Below are 18,334 nucleotides of genomic sequence, written 5' to 3'. Positions count from 1 at the left end.
TTCCGTCGACTGTGACCCTCATCAATAGTACCTTGCGTTCGCGCCGGAGTTCTCACAAGAAATCTCTGTGCCTTCGGCAAACTCCTGCAAACCCTCGCCTCCAAGCTTTGCGTTCTTACTGGAACTCTCGCCGGAGCTCTCTCTTTCACTTTGCTAAAAATTCCTTAGCTGTCTTTTTTACACAAAGGTAAAACTGTGAAAAAGGGGTTTACCCCCTTATATAGGCAAAACTTCCTCGAGGTACCCCTCACAAACTGAAAATGCATGCCAGGTCCCTGAAGGCCAAACGGCGATGAGCCTGACCGAGTCAGGCTCAGACCCGGAGCCTATATCCAAGTTACTTATGTTCATGCTCTAGCATCGCTCGTGCTCCAGCATCGAACACGACACTGAAGGACAAACGCCAATGGGTTGGACCGAGCCTGGCTCAAGCCCGAAGCCCAAACATAGGTCACCGTCGTCTGTGTAACTTGTGACCAGTGGCGTATGTGTAACTTGTGACCAGCACCGTCTGTGTAACTTGTGACTAGCACCGTCATTGTAACTTGTGACTAGCACTGTCTGTGTAGCTTGTGACCAGCGCCGTTTGTGTAACTTGTGACCACTGTGCATGTTACTACTACCCATGCTAGTGTCGTGCATGTCTAAGCCATGTTACCACTGTGAGTGTTCTGTCAACATCCCCAGTGGAGTTGCACGTCCCACAACCCATCATCCCCAGTGGAGTTAGGTTTATGCCAAAAAAAAAAGGCATGCTTGTCTCTTCAATTCCGAGTGGGTCTGTCTCACACCAAGTAATTATCCTCTTAGACCTATTCCCATCTTATCCCCAGGGAGTCGGGTCACATTCCATAAACCTATTCTCCATAGAGTCTTATCATTTACCCAAAGAGTCACACTTGCCCCTAATCCCCAGTAAAGTCTACATCTGTTTGCCATTCCTCGTCAGGTTGCCGCCTTCATCTAAGCCCTTTGCTTGTGTATGGTTTTAACCATTTTATCCCCAGGGAATCAAATTGTCCCCCATGCTTTTATTCTCCATGGACCTTCACCCATATGGCAACCCACACAATGGTCCGTGCTGTATGACCTTATACTACACATCCATGGTCCAAATTATACGACCTTAAACTGTATTGCAGGTCTCGTTGCACGACCTTAAACTGCATGGTCTTAGCAGCATGACTTTAAATTACATAGCCACGGTCCAAGCTATATGACCTTAAACCATAGTGCACGTCCTGGCCGCATGACGTTAAAAGGCTTAGCACCATGGTCCAAACTATATGACCTTAAACTGTAGCGGAGGTCTAGTTGCACGACCTTAAACAGCATGGTCCTAGCTACACAACTTTAAACTACCTAGCCACGGTCCAAGCTATATGACCTTAAAACTATAGTGTACGTCTTGGCCACATGATGTTAAACTGCTTTACCCAGGTCCAGGAGGCATGAACTTAAACATGCCCCCACACACGTGCATGTGCCCTATACATGCGTCCTCACACATGCCTTCCCTAACTCACCCGTTCGTATGCACGTACCACCTTCATTAACCTCCCCAGTAAATCCATCTCCCTTCATTACCATTCATCATTCCCAAGTGAGTCTCACCCATGCTCACAAAACGGTGAGCCATCCCTCCATCCATACTCGTCGTAAGCTATTGGGTCACCATTATCCACTTTCCATCCATTCACCATTCATCCCTTATAAACAGCCTCGTGCCATCTCCCCAAAGTGAGTTAAACCACCACCATACTCACTCCATGGCCTCCACAGACTACCATCCATCTCCACCATGGTTCATCTATTCCCTAAACTATAGTGTACGTCCTGGACGCATGACGTTAAAGGCTTCGCACAGGTCCCGAAGGCATGACCCTAAACATGCCTTCACCAAAAAAAAGGGAAATAACGAGCATGGTGTATACCTGAACAAGGGAACGCCATGAGTAAAAATGACGGACAGTCATGGTCACGAAACCATGAGTAAAAGAGTTTCGTAAAATAAAAACCCGAGCACGGTGAAAACCCGAAAGGGCACCGTGAGTAAAAATGAGAATAAGGGTTGACATGGCCGAAAGGTCTGGGTAAAAGAGCCTAAAATGAAAGGAAGTTGGTGAAAACCATTTCTATGGCGCCACTTCCCAAGTCCAAGTGAAAATCCATAAAGGACACTTGGACCAATAAGCAGGTTGATGTAGCATACGCCTCATTGGCGGCTTTAGTAACTGAGCAAGAAGAAAAATCCCTGGTGTCAAAATGCCTTGATACTAAGACCCAAAAAGATGAGTAATAAGGAAATATTTCGACAGCCTGAGTCCATTCGTAAAAGGGACTCGAAGGATAGAAGACTCGCCAAGAAGGCAAGACAAGTCTCATGAAGAAGAGCACTATTCCCAGGAGGTCACTATTGCACACCAAGATGCTGAAGGTGCCCCAAGAAAGCCAAGTCAACCGGACCTTGGACCTGTTATGCAGCAACAGGATTGAGCCCTCAGGGGTCGCCTTGGAAAAAGAAGAGAGGTATCCTGATTGTTGAAGCTACTAGTAGTAAGTAGGGCTGTGCCCACAGTTGGTCCCCTCGATATACTGAGGTACCCTGCCCGCCAACCAAATTTAGTACGAAAAGCAGACGACTGCCAACAAAAGGCCCATCAGCAGACCATCCAAAACAAAGAAACTAAGACTAAATGGGAAAAATACCCTTAAGCATAACACTCGACCGACAGACGGGCCTAATTCTGACCAACGAGGTCTGTACAAAATCCTCAACTGATAGAATCACAAACAGTCCATGCGAGGGTGAGGACTTTGATAGGATCCCTTAAAAAGTCTCTTCTCCCCGTTAAGGCTCCATGGATAGACCTGTACATTGCATCCAAATGTTTGAGCATTCTACTTACAACATTGCGTGGATCTCCTCGGTGTTCACGTGGTCATGTGGCTAGGAAGAAAAAAGTAATAAAGTTGAAGGAAATTTTCCAAATGTTGTCCTTCTCACTTCTCTCGAAGCACAACATTCAGCGGGGCAAGCTGTTTGAACACATTTTTCAGCACCTTGGGTCCCCGATGTGGAATAAAAGAGAAGCCGATCAATAAAGCCCTAATATACAGTGGAATTCTCGACAGTCTCATAATTGCCCCAGAATGGGTCAGAATCTTCCTAAGCACTCCAAAATGCCACCTGCCAAGTTTCATCACAATTCGACATATCTAAAGCAGCGCAGACAAAGAAACAATTTAAAAAAAAATCAACCACTAGCACTCTGAAACGGACCCCGTAACTAGAACTCTATTTTCGGTATGTCAAACAGCTGTGGGGACCATCGCCATTAGATTTGGCACGGTTGAAAATCTTTAGGGGTTTCTTCTTAAACAGACGTTCCAAGACAAATTTATGGGTGAAACATTAAAAAGGGATAGGTCGCACGCTATTCTCGTGCGGCCTTCCTGCACCAATCTCCAGTAAAGGAGATTGGTTCACATAATCACAAGTAGTAACTTTGAAGACTCGTATCTTACTCGTAATTAGTCAGATCGTGCTCAAATTTGATGAGCGTTTTCGTCTTGTCAATACGAGTGTTTTGATATGTGGCACAGCCCGTGATGATACCCGAGCAAGGAGAAAAACTAGAGAGAAGTCGGTGATTCATGAAGAAAGTTGTAGAAAATTCAGCAGCAACATGCCTCGTTCGAGCGGCCATTTCACGGTATTCACGTAGCCAATCGACGAGAAACCAATTGCATTAAGTACGTAAGATCCGAGGATATGTCTAGTATGAACCCCATGTACGATGAACGGTTGGATTCGACACATGAAGGCATCAAAGTTGCTGCAGATTTCGGCTGTCAGATTTCAAGTTTCGGTTAAAACCCAAGATGCTGAAATCTTCATTCCCCCACAAAATCGAGCTGTGTTTGTTGCAACGCATTCATGACGGCATGCTCAGTGCAATTCAGTGAAGAAACCAAAGAAATAAAATCAAGAAACGTGCACACTATTGATCGAAAGTTTTCAAGATCTATACAAATTTCGAGTCACATGATCGTAGCCTCAAAACGCGATCCGTACCTCGAAGTTAATATCAAATCGATCGTCATGCCGAGCCCAACAAGAAAGTAATCATTATTCGACCAAATGGACGTCGGAACAACCATGGAAGATCACGCACGTTCTAAGGCAGCAACATGGACTGTTTGGAAATTCCATATATTGTTGGGCAGGGGCAAAACTATCTTTTTGTACTCATTTTTAGATTTTATTTTAATTCAAATAAATTGTAATTATCATCAATTAGGCTAGATTTTGGGCATCCACTCATGTTTGGGTCCAATTCTATAAATACATGTTAAACCTAATTGTAAAAGGATCCCTCAGTTTTCAATCTTATGAATAAAATTTGAGAGTTTCACATTGAAATTGTGGGCACGTCTTGGAGGGAGAGAGAGAAAAAAAATTTCGATACCCTTTATTGAAGGTAACTTTCTCTTTTCTCCTCTCATCTCTCTTTCTCTCTCCTCTTCCCTTATCTCTCTTTCTCTCTCCTCTTCTCATCTCTTTATTTCTCTCTCCTCTCATCTATCTCTTTCTCTCTCTTACTTTCATCTATCTCTTTCTCTCTCCTCTATTCTCTCTCTTTCTCTCTCCTCTATTCTCTCTCTTTCTCTCTCCTCTTTCTCTCTTTCTTTTTCTCTCTTTCTTTTTCTCTCCTCTTTTTCTTTTCTCCATCTTTATTTCTCTCTGATCTTTCCTTCCTCTCTTCTCTTCCACCATACATGGCAGTGTCTATTGCCGAGCATGACCTCCTCCTTCTCTTAATCTCCTGGAACATACACAGTGAGCCGGGCCTTAACTTGAGTGGCGGGCCGGGCCTCTGTCCAAGTTCCCATGTCTCTTTCTCTCGTCATGGACGGTGAAACCTCATCACCATCCATGTTTTCTTCTATTTTCTCTCTCTTATGTTATGGACAGTGCAACCTCATTGCTGTCCATGTTTTCTTATATTTTCTCTCTCCTATGTCATGGACAACGGAACTTCATCGTTGTCCATGTCTTCTTCTACTTTTTCTTCCTTATGTCATGGATAACAGAACCTCATCGCCATCCATATTTTCTCTCTCCTCTATCATGGATGGCAGAACCTCATCGCCATCTATGTTTTCTCTCTCCTTTGTCATGGATGGTGAAACCTCATCGTCGTCCATGTTTTCTTTTCCCTTCTCTCTCTTTTGTCATGGGCTGCGGAACCTGATCACCGTCCATGTTTTCTTTTCTTTTCTCTCTCCTCTGTCATGGACAGCGGAACCTCATCGTCGTCCACATTTTCTTTTCCCTTCTCTCTTTCTATCATGGATGGTAAAACCTCATCGTCGTCCATTTTTTCTCTCTCCTCTATCATGGACAACGAAACCTCATTGTCGTCCATGTTTTCTTTTCTTTTCTCTCTCCTCTGTCATGGACGTCGGAATCTCATCGTCGTCCATGTTTTCTTTTCCCTTCTCTCGCCTCTGTCATGGACAGTGGAACCTCATCGTCGTCCATATCTTCTCTCTCATGTTCTCTCTCTCTTCTGTCATGGACGGTAAAAACTCATCGTCGTTTCTCTCTCCCCTGTCATGGACGGCAAAACCTCATCGCCATCCATATTTTCTCTTTCCCCTGTCACGGACGGCGGAACCTCATCGTCGTCCATGTTCCCTTCCCTTTCTCACTCTTCTGTCATGGACGGTGAAACCCCTCACCGTCCATGTTTCTCTTTTCCTTTCTCTCTTCTTTCTCTTTCTTCTTACTTCTTTCTTCTCTCTATTCTTTCTCTCTCTTCTCCCCTCTCTTTCTTCTTCCTCCTCTTTTTTCCTCTCCTTTCTTCTCTCCTCTAGTCCTTTCTTTTTCTTCTCCTTCCTCCTCTCTTTTATTCCCTTCTTTTCACCTCTCTCTCTTCTCTTTTCTTTTACTCTCTTCTTCTCGTCCTCTTCTTTCTCTTTCTTTCTTCTCTTTTATCTCTCCTTACTCTCTCTTCTCTTTTCTCATCCTTCTCTCCTTTTTTATTTTTCTCTACTCCCTCTCTTTTTGTTCTCTCTTCTTTCTTCTTCCTCTTTCGTTTGACCAAGGAAGGATAAAATTAGCACTGTCATGCTAGTTTCATCGTCGAGCAGTATTGTTGCCGTGCCGATCTGAATTACCGTGCCCGTCTTGCTGCCATGACTAGCTAGCCATCGTGTCAGGACTGATCGGTGATCTATCTATCGTCGAGTAGTATTGCCGATGTGCCGGTCTGAGTTACCATGCCCCTCTTACTACCACGCTCGGTTAATCACTTACTGGTCTAACTACTGTGTCAGTCTAGCCACCTGGTCAAATTTCTCTTTCTCTTCTTCTCTTCCCTCTATTCTATTTCTCCCTTCTCCTCTTATTACCCCAAATCTTCATCTCATTCCTTCCCTTTCTTCTTTTGAATGTGCATGCCTATGTGCATTCGCCCAAAGACAAGGTGGGGTCCCTTGGCCCACTTGTCTTGTCAAATTAGCCATATGTGTGTGATTGCAGAAACAAGAGAGTATAAGCCAAAGGAAGCTATTTCGAACCAATTGTAGGACTGGGGGCCTTCCCATCGTGATCCAAAAGAGCGCCCACGTGAGTTAGCCCGAGCGAGTCGTAGACTCAAGTGAGGAGTGTCCCGCCTCACATTAAAATTTCTCTTTCATTGGTTGGTATACCTACCCTTAGTTCCTAACAAGGTTCCCTAGAGAGCGGTCTCAAGTCTTAGGTTCTCTTGAAACCTGAGACACGTGCCACCAGGTCTTCCCAAGCCGGAGGGCGAGATCGAGGCACCTAATCACCGAGATAGGCATACCCAAATACATGTTTGGGAACTTCTCTACATTATAGCATGAAACTCATGTCAATGAATTTATCACTTCATCACTGCAATTTAAGCCGACAATCGTTGTTTTCCCAAAGTTAACCATGAGATCTAAAGCAACTTTGCAGCATATTAAGAAAGTTGCAATATGGCTAACCTGGGCAATCTGAGCTTCGCAGAATAGCAATGTGTCATCAAAATATTGCAAGTGGGAAATACAAGGTCCTCTATTAGGCAGATGAAAACCCAAAAATGGCCCCTCCTTGACTTTAGACAACATTAAACTAAGACATTCAACATACATATTGAAAAGGAAAGGAGAGAGAGGGTCACCTTGGCGAAGACCAAGGAAGTCCGATTGGGTCCAAATCGGACTTCCTTTATACAGAATAGAGAAGTGTGTTGAAGATAAGCAACCAAAGATCCATTGTGTCCATCAATTGCTAAAGCCCATGTTTTTCATAATTTCTAATAAAATACTCCATATCGTCTTTTCCATATCTAGTTTGATCACCACTCCAAGATTCTCACTACTTATCTGTGAGTGGATACATTCTTGCGCACTGAAGTCACTGTCCTAAATTAGCCTATCATTGATGAAAGCTGACTGGGGACTAGAGATAATGGAAGGAAGAACCACCTTCAATCGCTCAGCCAAAACCTTTGCTACTATTTTGTATAAGCTCGTCAACAGACTAATGGGTCTAATATCTCCCAATTAGGCAATACTTGACTTTTTGGGGATTAAGGCAATGAAGGTGGAATTCACTCCCTTAAACAGATGCCCTCTCCTAAGAAAACCTCTGGTCATTTCCATGAGCTCGCTACTAACCAAATTCCAGAAATTTTGAAAAAAGAGTAAAGGAAACCCATCAAGACTAGGGGCCTTTCACCCGAGAGGGTAAAAACCGCTTTTTTTAACTCTTCCAAGGAGACATCCTTATCCAATATAGGAATCAAATTGGAGGGGAGGACTTTAAATCCCACCGTACTTAACCTGAGCAGAACCTGGACTTATGAAGAGAAGGCCTGGAAATGGCTAATGATAGCTTGTCACATGCCCTCCCTATCATTAGAATCCACTTCCTGAATAGTAAGTCCAGACACATCGTTCTGGCGCCTTCGAGTGTTAGCTATGGCATGACAGAATTTGGTGTTCAAGTCACCCTCCTTCAACTAATTAACCCTAGATCTTTGACTCCAATACACATCTTCTACCCTTCTAAGCACATGAAGTTCATTCACTTTGAAGTTTTGCGCCATAGCCAACTCCTCAGACCAAACCCTTGACTGATGCATATGTTCATATGTCTTCTCTATGCATTTTAATACCTCGTCAATCTTCTTTTTTACAGAAGAACACATAACTCTTTTCCAATCCAATAGCTTATGTTTGATGCTCAATAGCTTTTTATGAATTTAGAAGTCTAAAGAGCCAAAGGAGATTGAATTCTCCCAGGTACTTCTGATTATCTCAGCAACTTCCTTTTCCTGGAGCTACCCAATTTCAAGCCTGAAAGGTTTGGGACCCCCTGACCAGACTTTAGAAGATAGCAAAAGAGGAATATGGTCAGAGGAGAGTCTAGGGAGGGCTTTGATAGAGGCTAAAGGGAACAATTCAAACTATTCCCCAGACACCAAGAATTTGTTAATCTTTGGCATAGACAAATTTACAACACTACCATTAGTTCAAGTAAATTTCGTGCCTTAAATGGGAAGATCAATCAAAGCATGGGATTCTATAAAGCGATTAAAAAGATGCATGGCAGCAATAATCATCCCCCCATTTGAACTCTCTTCAAGCCACCTAGTGAAGTTAAAATCCCCCAAATACAAATAGGATATTGAAACTGAGAAATAACATCAGACATATCAAAACTGAACATTTCTTTTTGGGTAGAAGTATGAGGGCCGTAAACATTCATCAACCCCCACTGAAAATCCGCCTCTAGATCCACAAAACCAACAAGCAAAAAGTTTTCTTTTTTCACCAAAGTAAAAGACAGCAAGACTGAAGGATCCCATAGGATCCACACACCCCCAGAGGCCCCAACATAATCCAAGCCCGCGAAATCTAAAGCTTCAGGACCTCAAACCTTTCGAGCCCCAGATAAATTAGGATTGGGAAGTTTAGTTTCTCGAAGCATAAGCACAATGGGTTTATACTTACCTATCAAAAAAAGAACACCGTTTTTACGCCTGAGGTCGCTCAGGCCTTTAACATTCCAAGATAGTACTAGCATTAGAAAGGTTTAGAAAGGGAAGAGCCAGACCCATCCCTTCTGAAGACGAATAAACTCTCTGCCTCCAATAGCGTATCCTCCGTAGCCTCATCAAAAGCAGCATCCAGGGATGATGACGAAGAAGGAGAGGGACTAAAATCGGCGGCATGTTTGTCACGGATGACAGTTCCTGGAGCAGCACCCGGACGATGTCCCCGAGCCAACAGTCGAGCTGACGATCTAGTGCCTTTCATCGAGCTCTTACCTTTGATCTTTTTCTTAGCCGAATCCTTCGATGGAGACTTCTCACCAGCAATTGCGTCCTTCTTACCTGCTTCATCACGAACCATCTTCCCATCATCATCAGCTTTCCTTCCTTGATTCTCATCTCTAAGTTTCGCCACTATGTCCTTGAAGACAACCCCAATGGGCACATCGAAATTCATTCTGTTATTCTGAACAATAGCACCCACCCTCTCCTCATAATGAAGTAAAGTAGAAGAGGGCATAACTGACATCGGAGCCGGATTCCAACATGCTCAGTTGTCAGGTGGACGAGTTGTGGCCGCTCTTCAAAATGAATCATAGACAACGGCACAATTGCTTCAGCTTCCACAATTGCGAGCACATGCTCCTCCACCCCTCCTTCGTCTTCTAATCCAGGAATAGGCGGAATCTCCATGTCTCCCTCTTCCATCACCGCAATAGGGTCAACCTCCTCGTTCACCACGACCAGAGCCAAAGGATTAATGTTGAGTGGATCAAAGGTCTGCCTTATAGAGGGGCGGTTCTTCCTTGCTGCACGACTATGCCAGAGGGGATACATGATTCCAAGCACAGTAAGTACAAGCTTTAGAAAAAAATATGATTGGTATTATGAAAATTGAAATAAATTGTGTTTTTTATTTTAGTGTAAATAAGTTTATAGGTACTCTCTCTATCTCTCTCTCTATATTTGGCCACTTAAAATGAGTTTATATCACAAATTTGTAGTATCTGTTGGGGTTTCTTCTGCATTTTTTTTTCCATTGGGGTTTTTCACCCTTGCTGTATTGAGTTTACATCACAAATCTGTAGTATCCATCTGTTGCATTTTTTTCCCCATTAGCACTTACTTGGGCCTATTGTTCCAAACTTTTGAGTTTCAAAATAACTCTTTTCACTTCAATGGTTGATGCAATCCATTGACGTGATAGTGTGAGAATAGGCCATTTGATCTCATATGATAATTTTAACTTAATCATCCTTTGAAAAACAAATCAAATGAGTTCATTGAGAACGAGTCTTTCTTTCAAAATTTCTTGAGCTCTGTTATGTTTATATTTATACATTTTCATATATCATATGTTGTGTTCATGTCCAATATCTTCATGTGACATCTGATGCACCATATAATGAATCACTTTCTATTAGAAATAGAAATTGTATTCTTCTTATAATGAACTGTAGAATACACCTGTTGCAAAATTTATTTGTTCTCAATTGTCTTTCTCCTTTATTTTCTTTCCCTTTTTGCTTTTTCACTACCATTTTATAATCTAGAGAGAGAGAAAACACAATCCCCTGCATGTGGGAAGATGTCATATCTGAATCTCCTTCTTCTTGGATTGCTTGAGATGTAACATATAAGAATAAAATCAGTATGGGCAATATTTTTCTTTTGGGTTGAGACAAAAAAATTGATTGTTAAAATGATTGTGATGAAGTTTTTAATATATTCGTTGTGACTTCTTTATAGAATAGATCTCGACAACCAATTCCCTTTATAAAATGTATCTTGAGAACCAATTCCGTCAAATGATTTGTAAACACAAACCAGGATGTGGTCGGACGTGTGTTTATATCAATGACACACGATAACTATAATAAGCATTTTTATAAATGCTCTAACTGGAATGTATGTAATATTCATTTATTAACATAATGTAGAAACATATTGGTGTTCATTTGTAAGCATATATCTAACACATTTATCTTATTATGTTAACCACTAGAATGAGACTGGATGCAGTTATCTAGAGTGGTGTGATAAAATTCTAGGTGAAGATAGGAAGCCTATGGTTAAAAAGTTTTTGTCTCAGAGGTCAGATGTTTGTGTTTGTGTTGCTAATGGAGTAGATAGATCTTCGTCTAAAAAAGAGAAGCGCAAATCTATTGCTATGGTCCTTGAAAAAGTAGACGTTCAAAAAATTACTCTCATATATGTAATTTTATTTATGATATTGATACTTGCCCTCATTTTTTTTATAAAAAAAATGGGTATATGTTTTATGGTATCTATATACTTATAATTGTATACACTTATAGTTATCTTTCTTATATGGAACAACAATGTTTAATTTAGTATATTTGTACATTAATGTAATTTATAACTCTCTCTCTCTCTCTCTCTCTCTCTCTCTCTCTCTCTCTCTCAAGCATCAGATATTCTTGAGTGGTTTGAATGGTGAAAGTTGAAGGGGTAGGTGTGAATTTTTTGTGGTTTTGTGGTTTGAATGATGAACAATTACTTGCTTATCGTACATCGTGAATGATTTGGTATTCCTTTGAGTATATAGTGCTCAAGCATTAGAGATTCTTGAGTGGTTTGAATGGTGAAAGCTGAATGAGTAGGTGTTAATTTATGGTGGTTTTGAGGCTTGAATATTTTCATAATTTGTTATAGGAATTTTACATTTTTGGAACTTCATAATTTGAGCGTATGTGATATCCTCCACAAACGTGAGTGAATTGCATACAACCTACATCAATAATGCCAATAGTTTAACAACAAAATTTTCACAAAAAAAAAGAAACAACATAGCCCCTCTTTTGAAGTTGTTCCAGATGAATTTGTCCGCTCTGTCTGAGACATAAAACACATTATGATGAGTAATAATAGTGTTCCAAATGAAATTACAAATATGTATTTACACGCATATAAAAATGTTTCAAAATGAACTTACAAACATGCCTTCCAAACAATTGCTTCTTACCATCAACACACATCTACTGCCTTCTTATGGGTCCAATGTTTATGACGTGTTTTGTCCTTAGCCCTGTAAGAGGAAGATAAATTCATATGTTAGCATTTCAATTGAAGCTAATACAATTGTAAATGAAATACATAAATAATAATGAAGATAATACAATTGCAAATCAAAATAATGTAAAGGTATGTAGTTGTACCTATCACAAACGAACGGCGCACAGTTCCTTTTGTCATGTCCCCTACCATTGCAGACTGTGCATTTCCTTTTTTTTGGTCTTTAGCTTCCATCCCTCATAACGAGCTTTCATTCTTTGAGCAGTTGGTCGTCCCTTTGTCCGTGCTCGTGCAGGTTCAAGGACATTTCAACAATGGTTACTTTTACTTGGTGTGTTACTACAACTAGCAGAATTATTATCTTCATTGACATAGCCCTTGGCATTATCCTTTGGACCTCTCTTGCACACAAACTTTTCATCAAACTGACGAATTCCATTTTGTATTATGAAAATTACAAACTCATGGCCCTCTACACTTTGTGAAGCATGCTCGGCAAGGGATCGACTTGCCTGCATAGCCTCATTATATCTACTGGAGTGCAGTAGTTCTGATGTTACTTGAACTTGTTCCCCAATGTCATTAAGAAAAATTCCCTTGCTTACATCCTTGGTCCAACGCCTCATTATATATTGGGGAGGGATTTCAAACCTGTCTTTCACCATAAAAATATTCAGTACATGCTTGCAAAGAAGGCCCATCCTCTCAAAGAAGTGACAACTACAAGAAACAGAATTGTAATGGCAATTGAGTTTCACTAAATATGGTCTAGATCCAGTCCCCGGGACTGCCACCTTAAAGGTAACAACCTGTCCATTGTCTTCAACTGTCTCCCTCGTAAAATTAAAGTAATTAGCCACCTCTTCCTCAAATATCTTTAAAATCTTTTGAGTATAGATTTTTTATGCATGTGACTCAATGAAAGTAGTTGTTCGCAAGACTGGAGTGGTTTGAATATCTTTCAAGTCATTTTTTCTCTCTTTTTGCATATTCTTATATTGGACTTTTGCAACAACTTCTAATAATGTACGCAAGCTTGTTGTGGGTGTCAAGTACATTTTGAAGTATGTATTCATCCCTTCACTCTTTTGAATAGAGGTCATACCGTGAACGTGCCCGCCAAGTATGCATCAACCCATTGCATGCGACAACCATAAAGCTTACTAAGCCATTCATTGTCTTTTAGCTTATAATTATCAATCATTGATTTTCATCCCGATTCAAATTCTTCAATTGTTGGGCTAACCACACACCTCCTAAAGGTATCTGAATAAGAACGATGTACACACAAGACAACACATTTTTTTCTTTGATCTTCACAAATATGTGCCACTTACAATAATGACGCTTGCTTTGGCAAATAACTTGTCTCACTGCATATGAAATTGTAGGATCTTGATCAGTTAGAATAATGCCTCAAATACCTATATAAATGATTCTCTCGTTTTGTCAAATATGAGTGCAAATCCAAATAAAGGTATACTGAAACGATGATTTATACCAAGTGTAGGTGCAAAGGGCATACCAAACATATTTGTCTTATATGTAGTATCAAAGGTAATCACATCAGAAAAGCATTGGTAGGAAACTCTAGATGTAGAATCTACCCATAAGATACTGTAAATGTGATCCTCATCATCTAATCTCAATCTAAAGAAAAATGATGGGTTCGATTGGTTCTTTTTATAGAGCCATTGCAGAATTACATTGCCATCTTCTCTTTTAAGTTTTCTTCTAACGCTTGCTATTTTATTTTGGATGTCTTTTTGTGTACAAGGGACATGGTCGATCCCTCCAGCCTGCCCTATGAATATGTCATGAATATGCTTAACCATTGCCGAGCTCATTGAATGTATCAATGCCTTTGTAGTACTCGACAATGATCGGTGTGTATGAATTAGACGAGCTTTTCTTGGACTAACTAAATCGTGATTATGATCTTTAACGATACTAATCACTTTCCACTCACCGTCTTCTTGACTACTTATGCACATCCTAACATTGCACCCACACCTTAACTCAGGGTAAACATTTCCACTTTTATTAGGTTTTTCTTGTTTAAACCCTTCATTCGAGCAAACATAAACCCTATCGATCCGTTTACCTTTCTTGTTATGAGTACTCTTCATGCGAATACCAAAACCTTCGGTCAATGCATAAGATTTAAAGAACTCATATGCATCATCCTCTGATCCAAACATCATCCCTAAACATGGTTCTTCTATTTCTTGGCCTATGTTTGGTGAGCCACAACCACCATCCGGGATTTCATTAATGCTGCCTACATTAGGGCATGTGCTAGATGTAATACCGACTGAATTCGTGAGATCCATCTCAGTTTTTTTACTTACCCAACATGAAACTGCAAACTACAAAAATACATGTATTCAAACCTTCATCTTAAGAATACCAATCATATTCTTTTCAACCCACCTTGCCGCATGCAAAAAATTGTAACAAATGGATACTACATACTTATAATATAAACTCAATGCAGCAGGGTCAAACAAACCCAATGGCCAAAAAAATTGCAGCAAAAAAGCAAAAAGGAAAAGAAAATGGGGGAGAAAGACAATTAAAAAAATAAATAAATTTTTGCATCAGATGTATTCTAATTTCCAAGAGTAAGTGATTCATTATATGATGTATCAGATGCCACATGAAGATATTGGACTTAGACACAATATATGATATATCAAAATGTATAAAAATAAGCATAACAAAGCTCAGGAAATTTTGAAAGAAAGACTTGTTCTTAACGAACTCATTTGATATTTTTTTTCAAATAACGATTCAATTAAAATGATCAGATGAGATCAAATGCCCTATTCTCACTCTATCACATCCAAGGATTGCATTAGTCATTGTATTTTCTTTCTATAGCCATTGCACAAAAACACATGGATGCTGAGAGAGAATCTGTTGAACTGAAATCAGAAATACAATTTATTTTAATTTTAATAAGACCAATCATATTTTTTTCTCAACCTATAAAAACTTATGCAAAAATTGCAACAGATGGATGCTACAGATTTGTGATGTAAACTCAATGCAGCAAGGGCGAAAAACCCCAATAAAAAAAAATGCATAAAAAAACCCCAATGGATACTACAGATTTGTGATATAAACTCATTTTAACAAAGTCAAATACAGAGAGAGATAATACCTATAAATTCATTTACACTAAAATTAGAAACACAATTTATTTCAATTTTAATAATTCCAATCATATTTTTTCTCAGCCCACCTTGTCACATACAAAAATTGCAATCGATGAATACATCACAAGTTTTTATAATATGGAGTTGGATTTTTCATAAAAAATAACCACGCCGCTTTCATTTCTAATCATCTTATTGACAAATTGAGAAACAATTTTCTAGTATGCTTTGACTTGGAATATTGTTCAAAAGTGATGAGGAAATATAACAACCCCTCCTTTGAATGTCAAAGGTAGTCTTACCATTAACCTGCAAAATTAATGGAAGTGTATGTACACCAATCTATTATCAAAAAGTTCCATCGATTAATGGTAATTTTTTGAAAGAAGTAATAATATCATTCAAAAAAATCAGATGCAAATTATTTTATGGTACAAACCTCAATGGATACTACAGATTTATGATATAAATTCATTGTAACCGAGTCAAATAGAGAGAGAGAGAGTACCTTTAGAGATGGGGTGAGTAGCAGTTGGGAGGCCAGTTAGGAATCGAGTGAGCGAGAGGCAGAGAGAGAGTGAGTGGCCTTTGGGGGATTCTTTAACAACAGGGGAAAATGAGAGACGGGGTGGGGAGGCCACACTGGGGTCGAGCGAGTGGCCTTTGGATTTTTCTGAGCGAGCGAGAGGCACAAGACAAGCGGCCTTTGGATAGGGAAGATGAGGGGCCTTTGGATAGGGAAGATGAGGGGCCTTTGGGTTTCTTTCAGCGAGTAGAGGAAAGAGAGAGACAGGGAGCAAGAGCCAGAGAGAGAGAGCGAGCGGCCTTTCGGTTTGAGCAGGGGAAAGAGAGACAGGGATGAGGAAGAAAACCAAGGAAGAGAGAGAAAACGTATTGATTTGGACAAGAGAAATTGAGAGAATAGGAGTGATTATAGGAGAGAAAAGCTATCATTAGTCATGTCAGTACTTTCATGTACTGATGTGTCAGCGGATCATTAAAAAAGTGTTTTTTTTTTAATGAAATGAGGATGGACCTTTGCCTAGCCATCCTGACCATCAATTTCAAAACTTTTGATCACAGCCATTGGGTGCAACTCAATGGGGTGCGCGAGCGCTAATCTCATCTCATCACTTTCCTATATATATATATATATATATATATATATATATATATATATATATATATATATATATATATAAAATACTACAAAACGCTTATATGAAAAAATAATTAATGATTTCACCTATCTTCATCACCGTCCAAAGTTCATCGAATAATCACAACTGTCTCGTAGTATTTTTATTTTTTATTTTTTTTACATATCAGAACAATTTGATATGTGAACAGTGCGTTCATCAAAAATAGGAGAATCTACGAAAAATATCAAAAAACTATTTTACATAAAATAAATTTATCAAAATACCTCTGAAACATTTCAGGTATATTTTGGTCAATTTTTTTTTCACGGATTATTGTTTTTTCATTTTTATTAGGTGAGTCTCACTAAGATGTACACACGCTCCAAAGTTTAGATCATTCCGAGTTGTAGAAAAAAAATGAAAAATAAAACACTACCAGACAATCGTGACCGTGCGATGAACTTTGGACGGTGATGAGGGTAGGTAAAATTACTATTCATTTTCGCTTATAGGCGTTGGAAAGACTTTTCTATATATATATATATATATATATATATATATATATATATATATATATATATATATATATATATATATATATATATATATATATATATATATGGTACAGTTTGTATGGAGCCTAGGCTCTAAACAATCAAATTAGAGCCTACCTTCAAATAGTTTCGAGAAATGTGGTTTCAATATTGGAAATCTTTGTGATAGCTTTAAAATATATTTTCATATGTATTTATAAACTTTAAAACTTTAAAATAGTATAGATTGACAAATCTATAAAAACTTGAAAATCTTGAAAATTGACGGCCAAAAAATGCGGTACAAAATACACTATTTTCAAAACTTTAAATCCATTTTTTTCTCATGTCCATGCATCTTGATATCGAGATGATCAATTTGAAGATATTTGGCCATCAAAACAACCACTTTTAGTAAAAATTTTGAGGTAGGCTCAAATTTGATTGTTTAGAGCCTCAGCTCAATATAAATATAAACTATTCCCATATATATATATATATATATAGGGAAAAGTTTATATAAGGTTGCAACCTTAAAATGTAGAATTACATATGCATCTCAAAAATCCATTGGAAAAGGTTGTTTTAATGTTGAAAGACCCTCTAACTGATCATCTCGATGTTCAAATGTACGAATGTGTAAAAAAAAAAATTTTGAGTCGCAAAAGTAGTGCATCTTGTAACACTTTATCTAGACCATCCATTTTCAAGATTTTCACATGTTTATATATCTACATGATTTTAACCATTTTCACATTTTCAAATTTTAAAATTAGATATGAAAATACATTTTTAGATAATCCTATTAATGTTTTGCACCAAAATTACATGTTATAATAAAATTTGGAGGTGCGCCTTAATTGAATTGTTTAAAGTTGCAACCTTATTGAAACCGCACCTATATATATATATATATATATATATATATATATATATATATTGTGTGTTTTTTATTTTTTCTGTTTCCTCTTTTTTTATGTAAGTGCTCCCTACGGGTAATATTTCTTAAGGTATAAGATGTTGATAGGGTCGGGTATTTCCAACCCATCTTGGTTTCTTAACCTGTAAGAATTGCCTGGATGAACCCTGGTTACTACGAATGGTCTTTTCCACTTAGGTTTGAATTTTCCCAGTAGGTGTGGGTTCGCAGATGAATGAAATATTTTCTTTAATACCATCTCGCCAACTTGGAATTGCCTTGGAATGACCTTTTTTAGAATGGCTTGCTCAATGTGCTTATGGTAGCTTCGCATAGTGTTGCAAGCTTGGAGTCGCCTCTCATCTACAGTGAGAAAGGAGGTTAACCGTGCTTCATGTATTCCATTTTCATCTATAGTGCGATGAACAAGTATCCTATGAGAAGAGATATCGATTTCAACAAGCGT

The 18,334-nt window shown here is 39.0% G+C and overlaps 1 long non-coding RNA gene across 3 annotated transcripts; it reads right to left on the bottom strand.

Moving 5' to 3' along the window:
- Window positions 1-11,718: 11,718 nt before the first annotated feature.
- Window positions 11,719-16,179, bottom strand: LOC110007184 (uncharacterized). Of its 3 annotated transcripts, none has more exons than XR_002280777.2 (4): window positions 15,783-16,179; window positions 12,257-13,486; window positions 12,034-12,126; window positions 11,719-11,933 (listed from the first exon to the last, which is right to left on the bottom strand). It is a non-coding gene; the product is annotated as an uncharacterized LOC110007184 (long non-coding RNA). The 3 variants fall into 3 exon arrangements; XR_002280776.2 differs by having other exon boundaries at window positions 12,064-12,126; XR_016053363.1 differs by having other exon boundaries at window positions 12,064-12,126; window positions 12,257-12,764.
- Between the last annotated feature and the right edge of the window lie 2,155 nt (window positions 16,180-18,334).

The sequence above is a fragment of the Amborella trichopoda genome, chromosome 1 (genome assembly GCF_054954075.1).
Source record: "Amborella trichopoda isolate Santa Cruz 75 chromosome 1, AtrichopodaSantaCruz75HAP2 v2.0, whole genome shotgun sequence".
NCBI lineage: Eukaryota > Viridiplantae > Streptophyta > Magnoliopsida > Amborellales > Amborellaceae > Amborella > Amborella trichopoda.
This window is presented reverse-complemented; position numbering and strand designations above follow the sequence as displayed.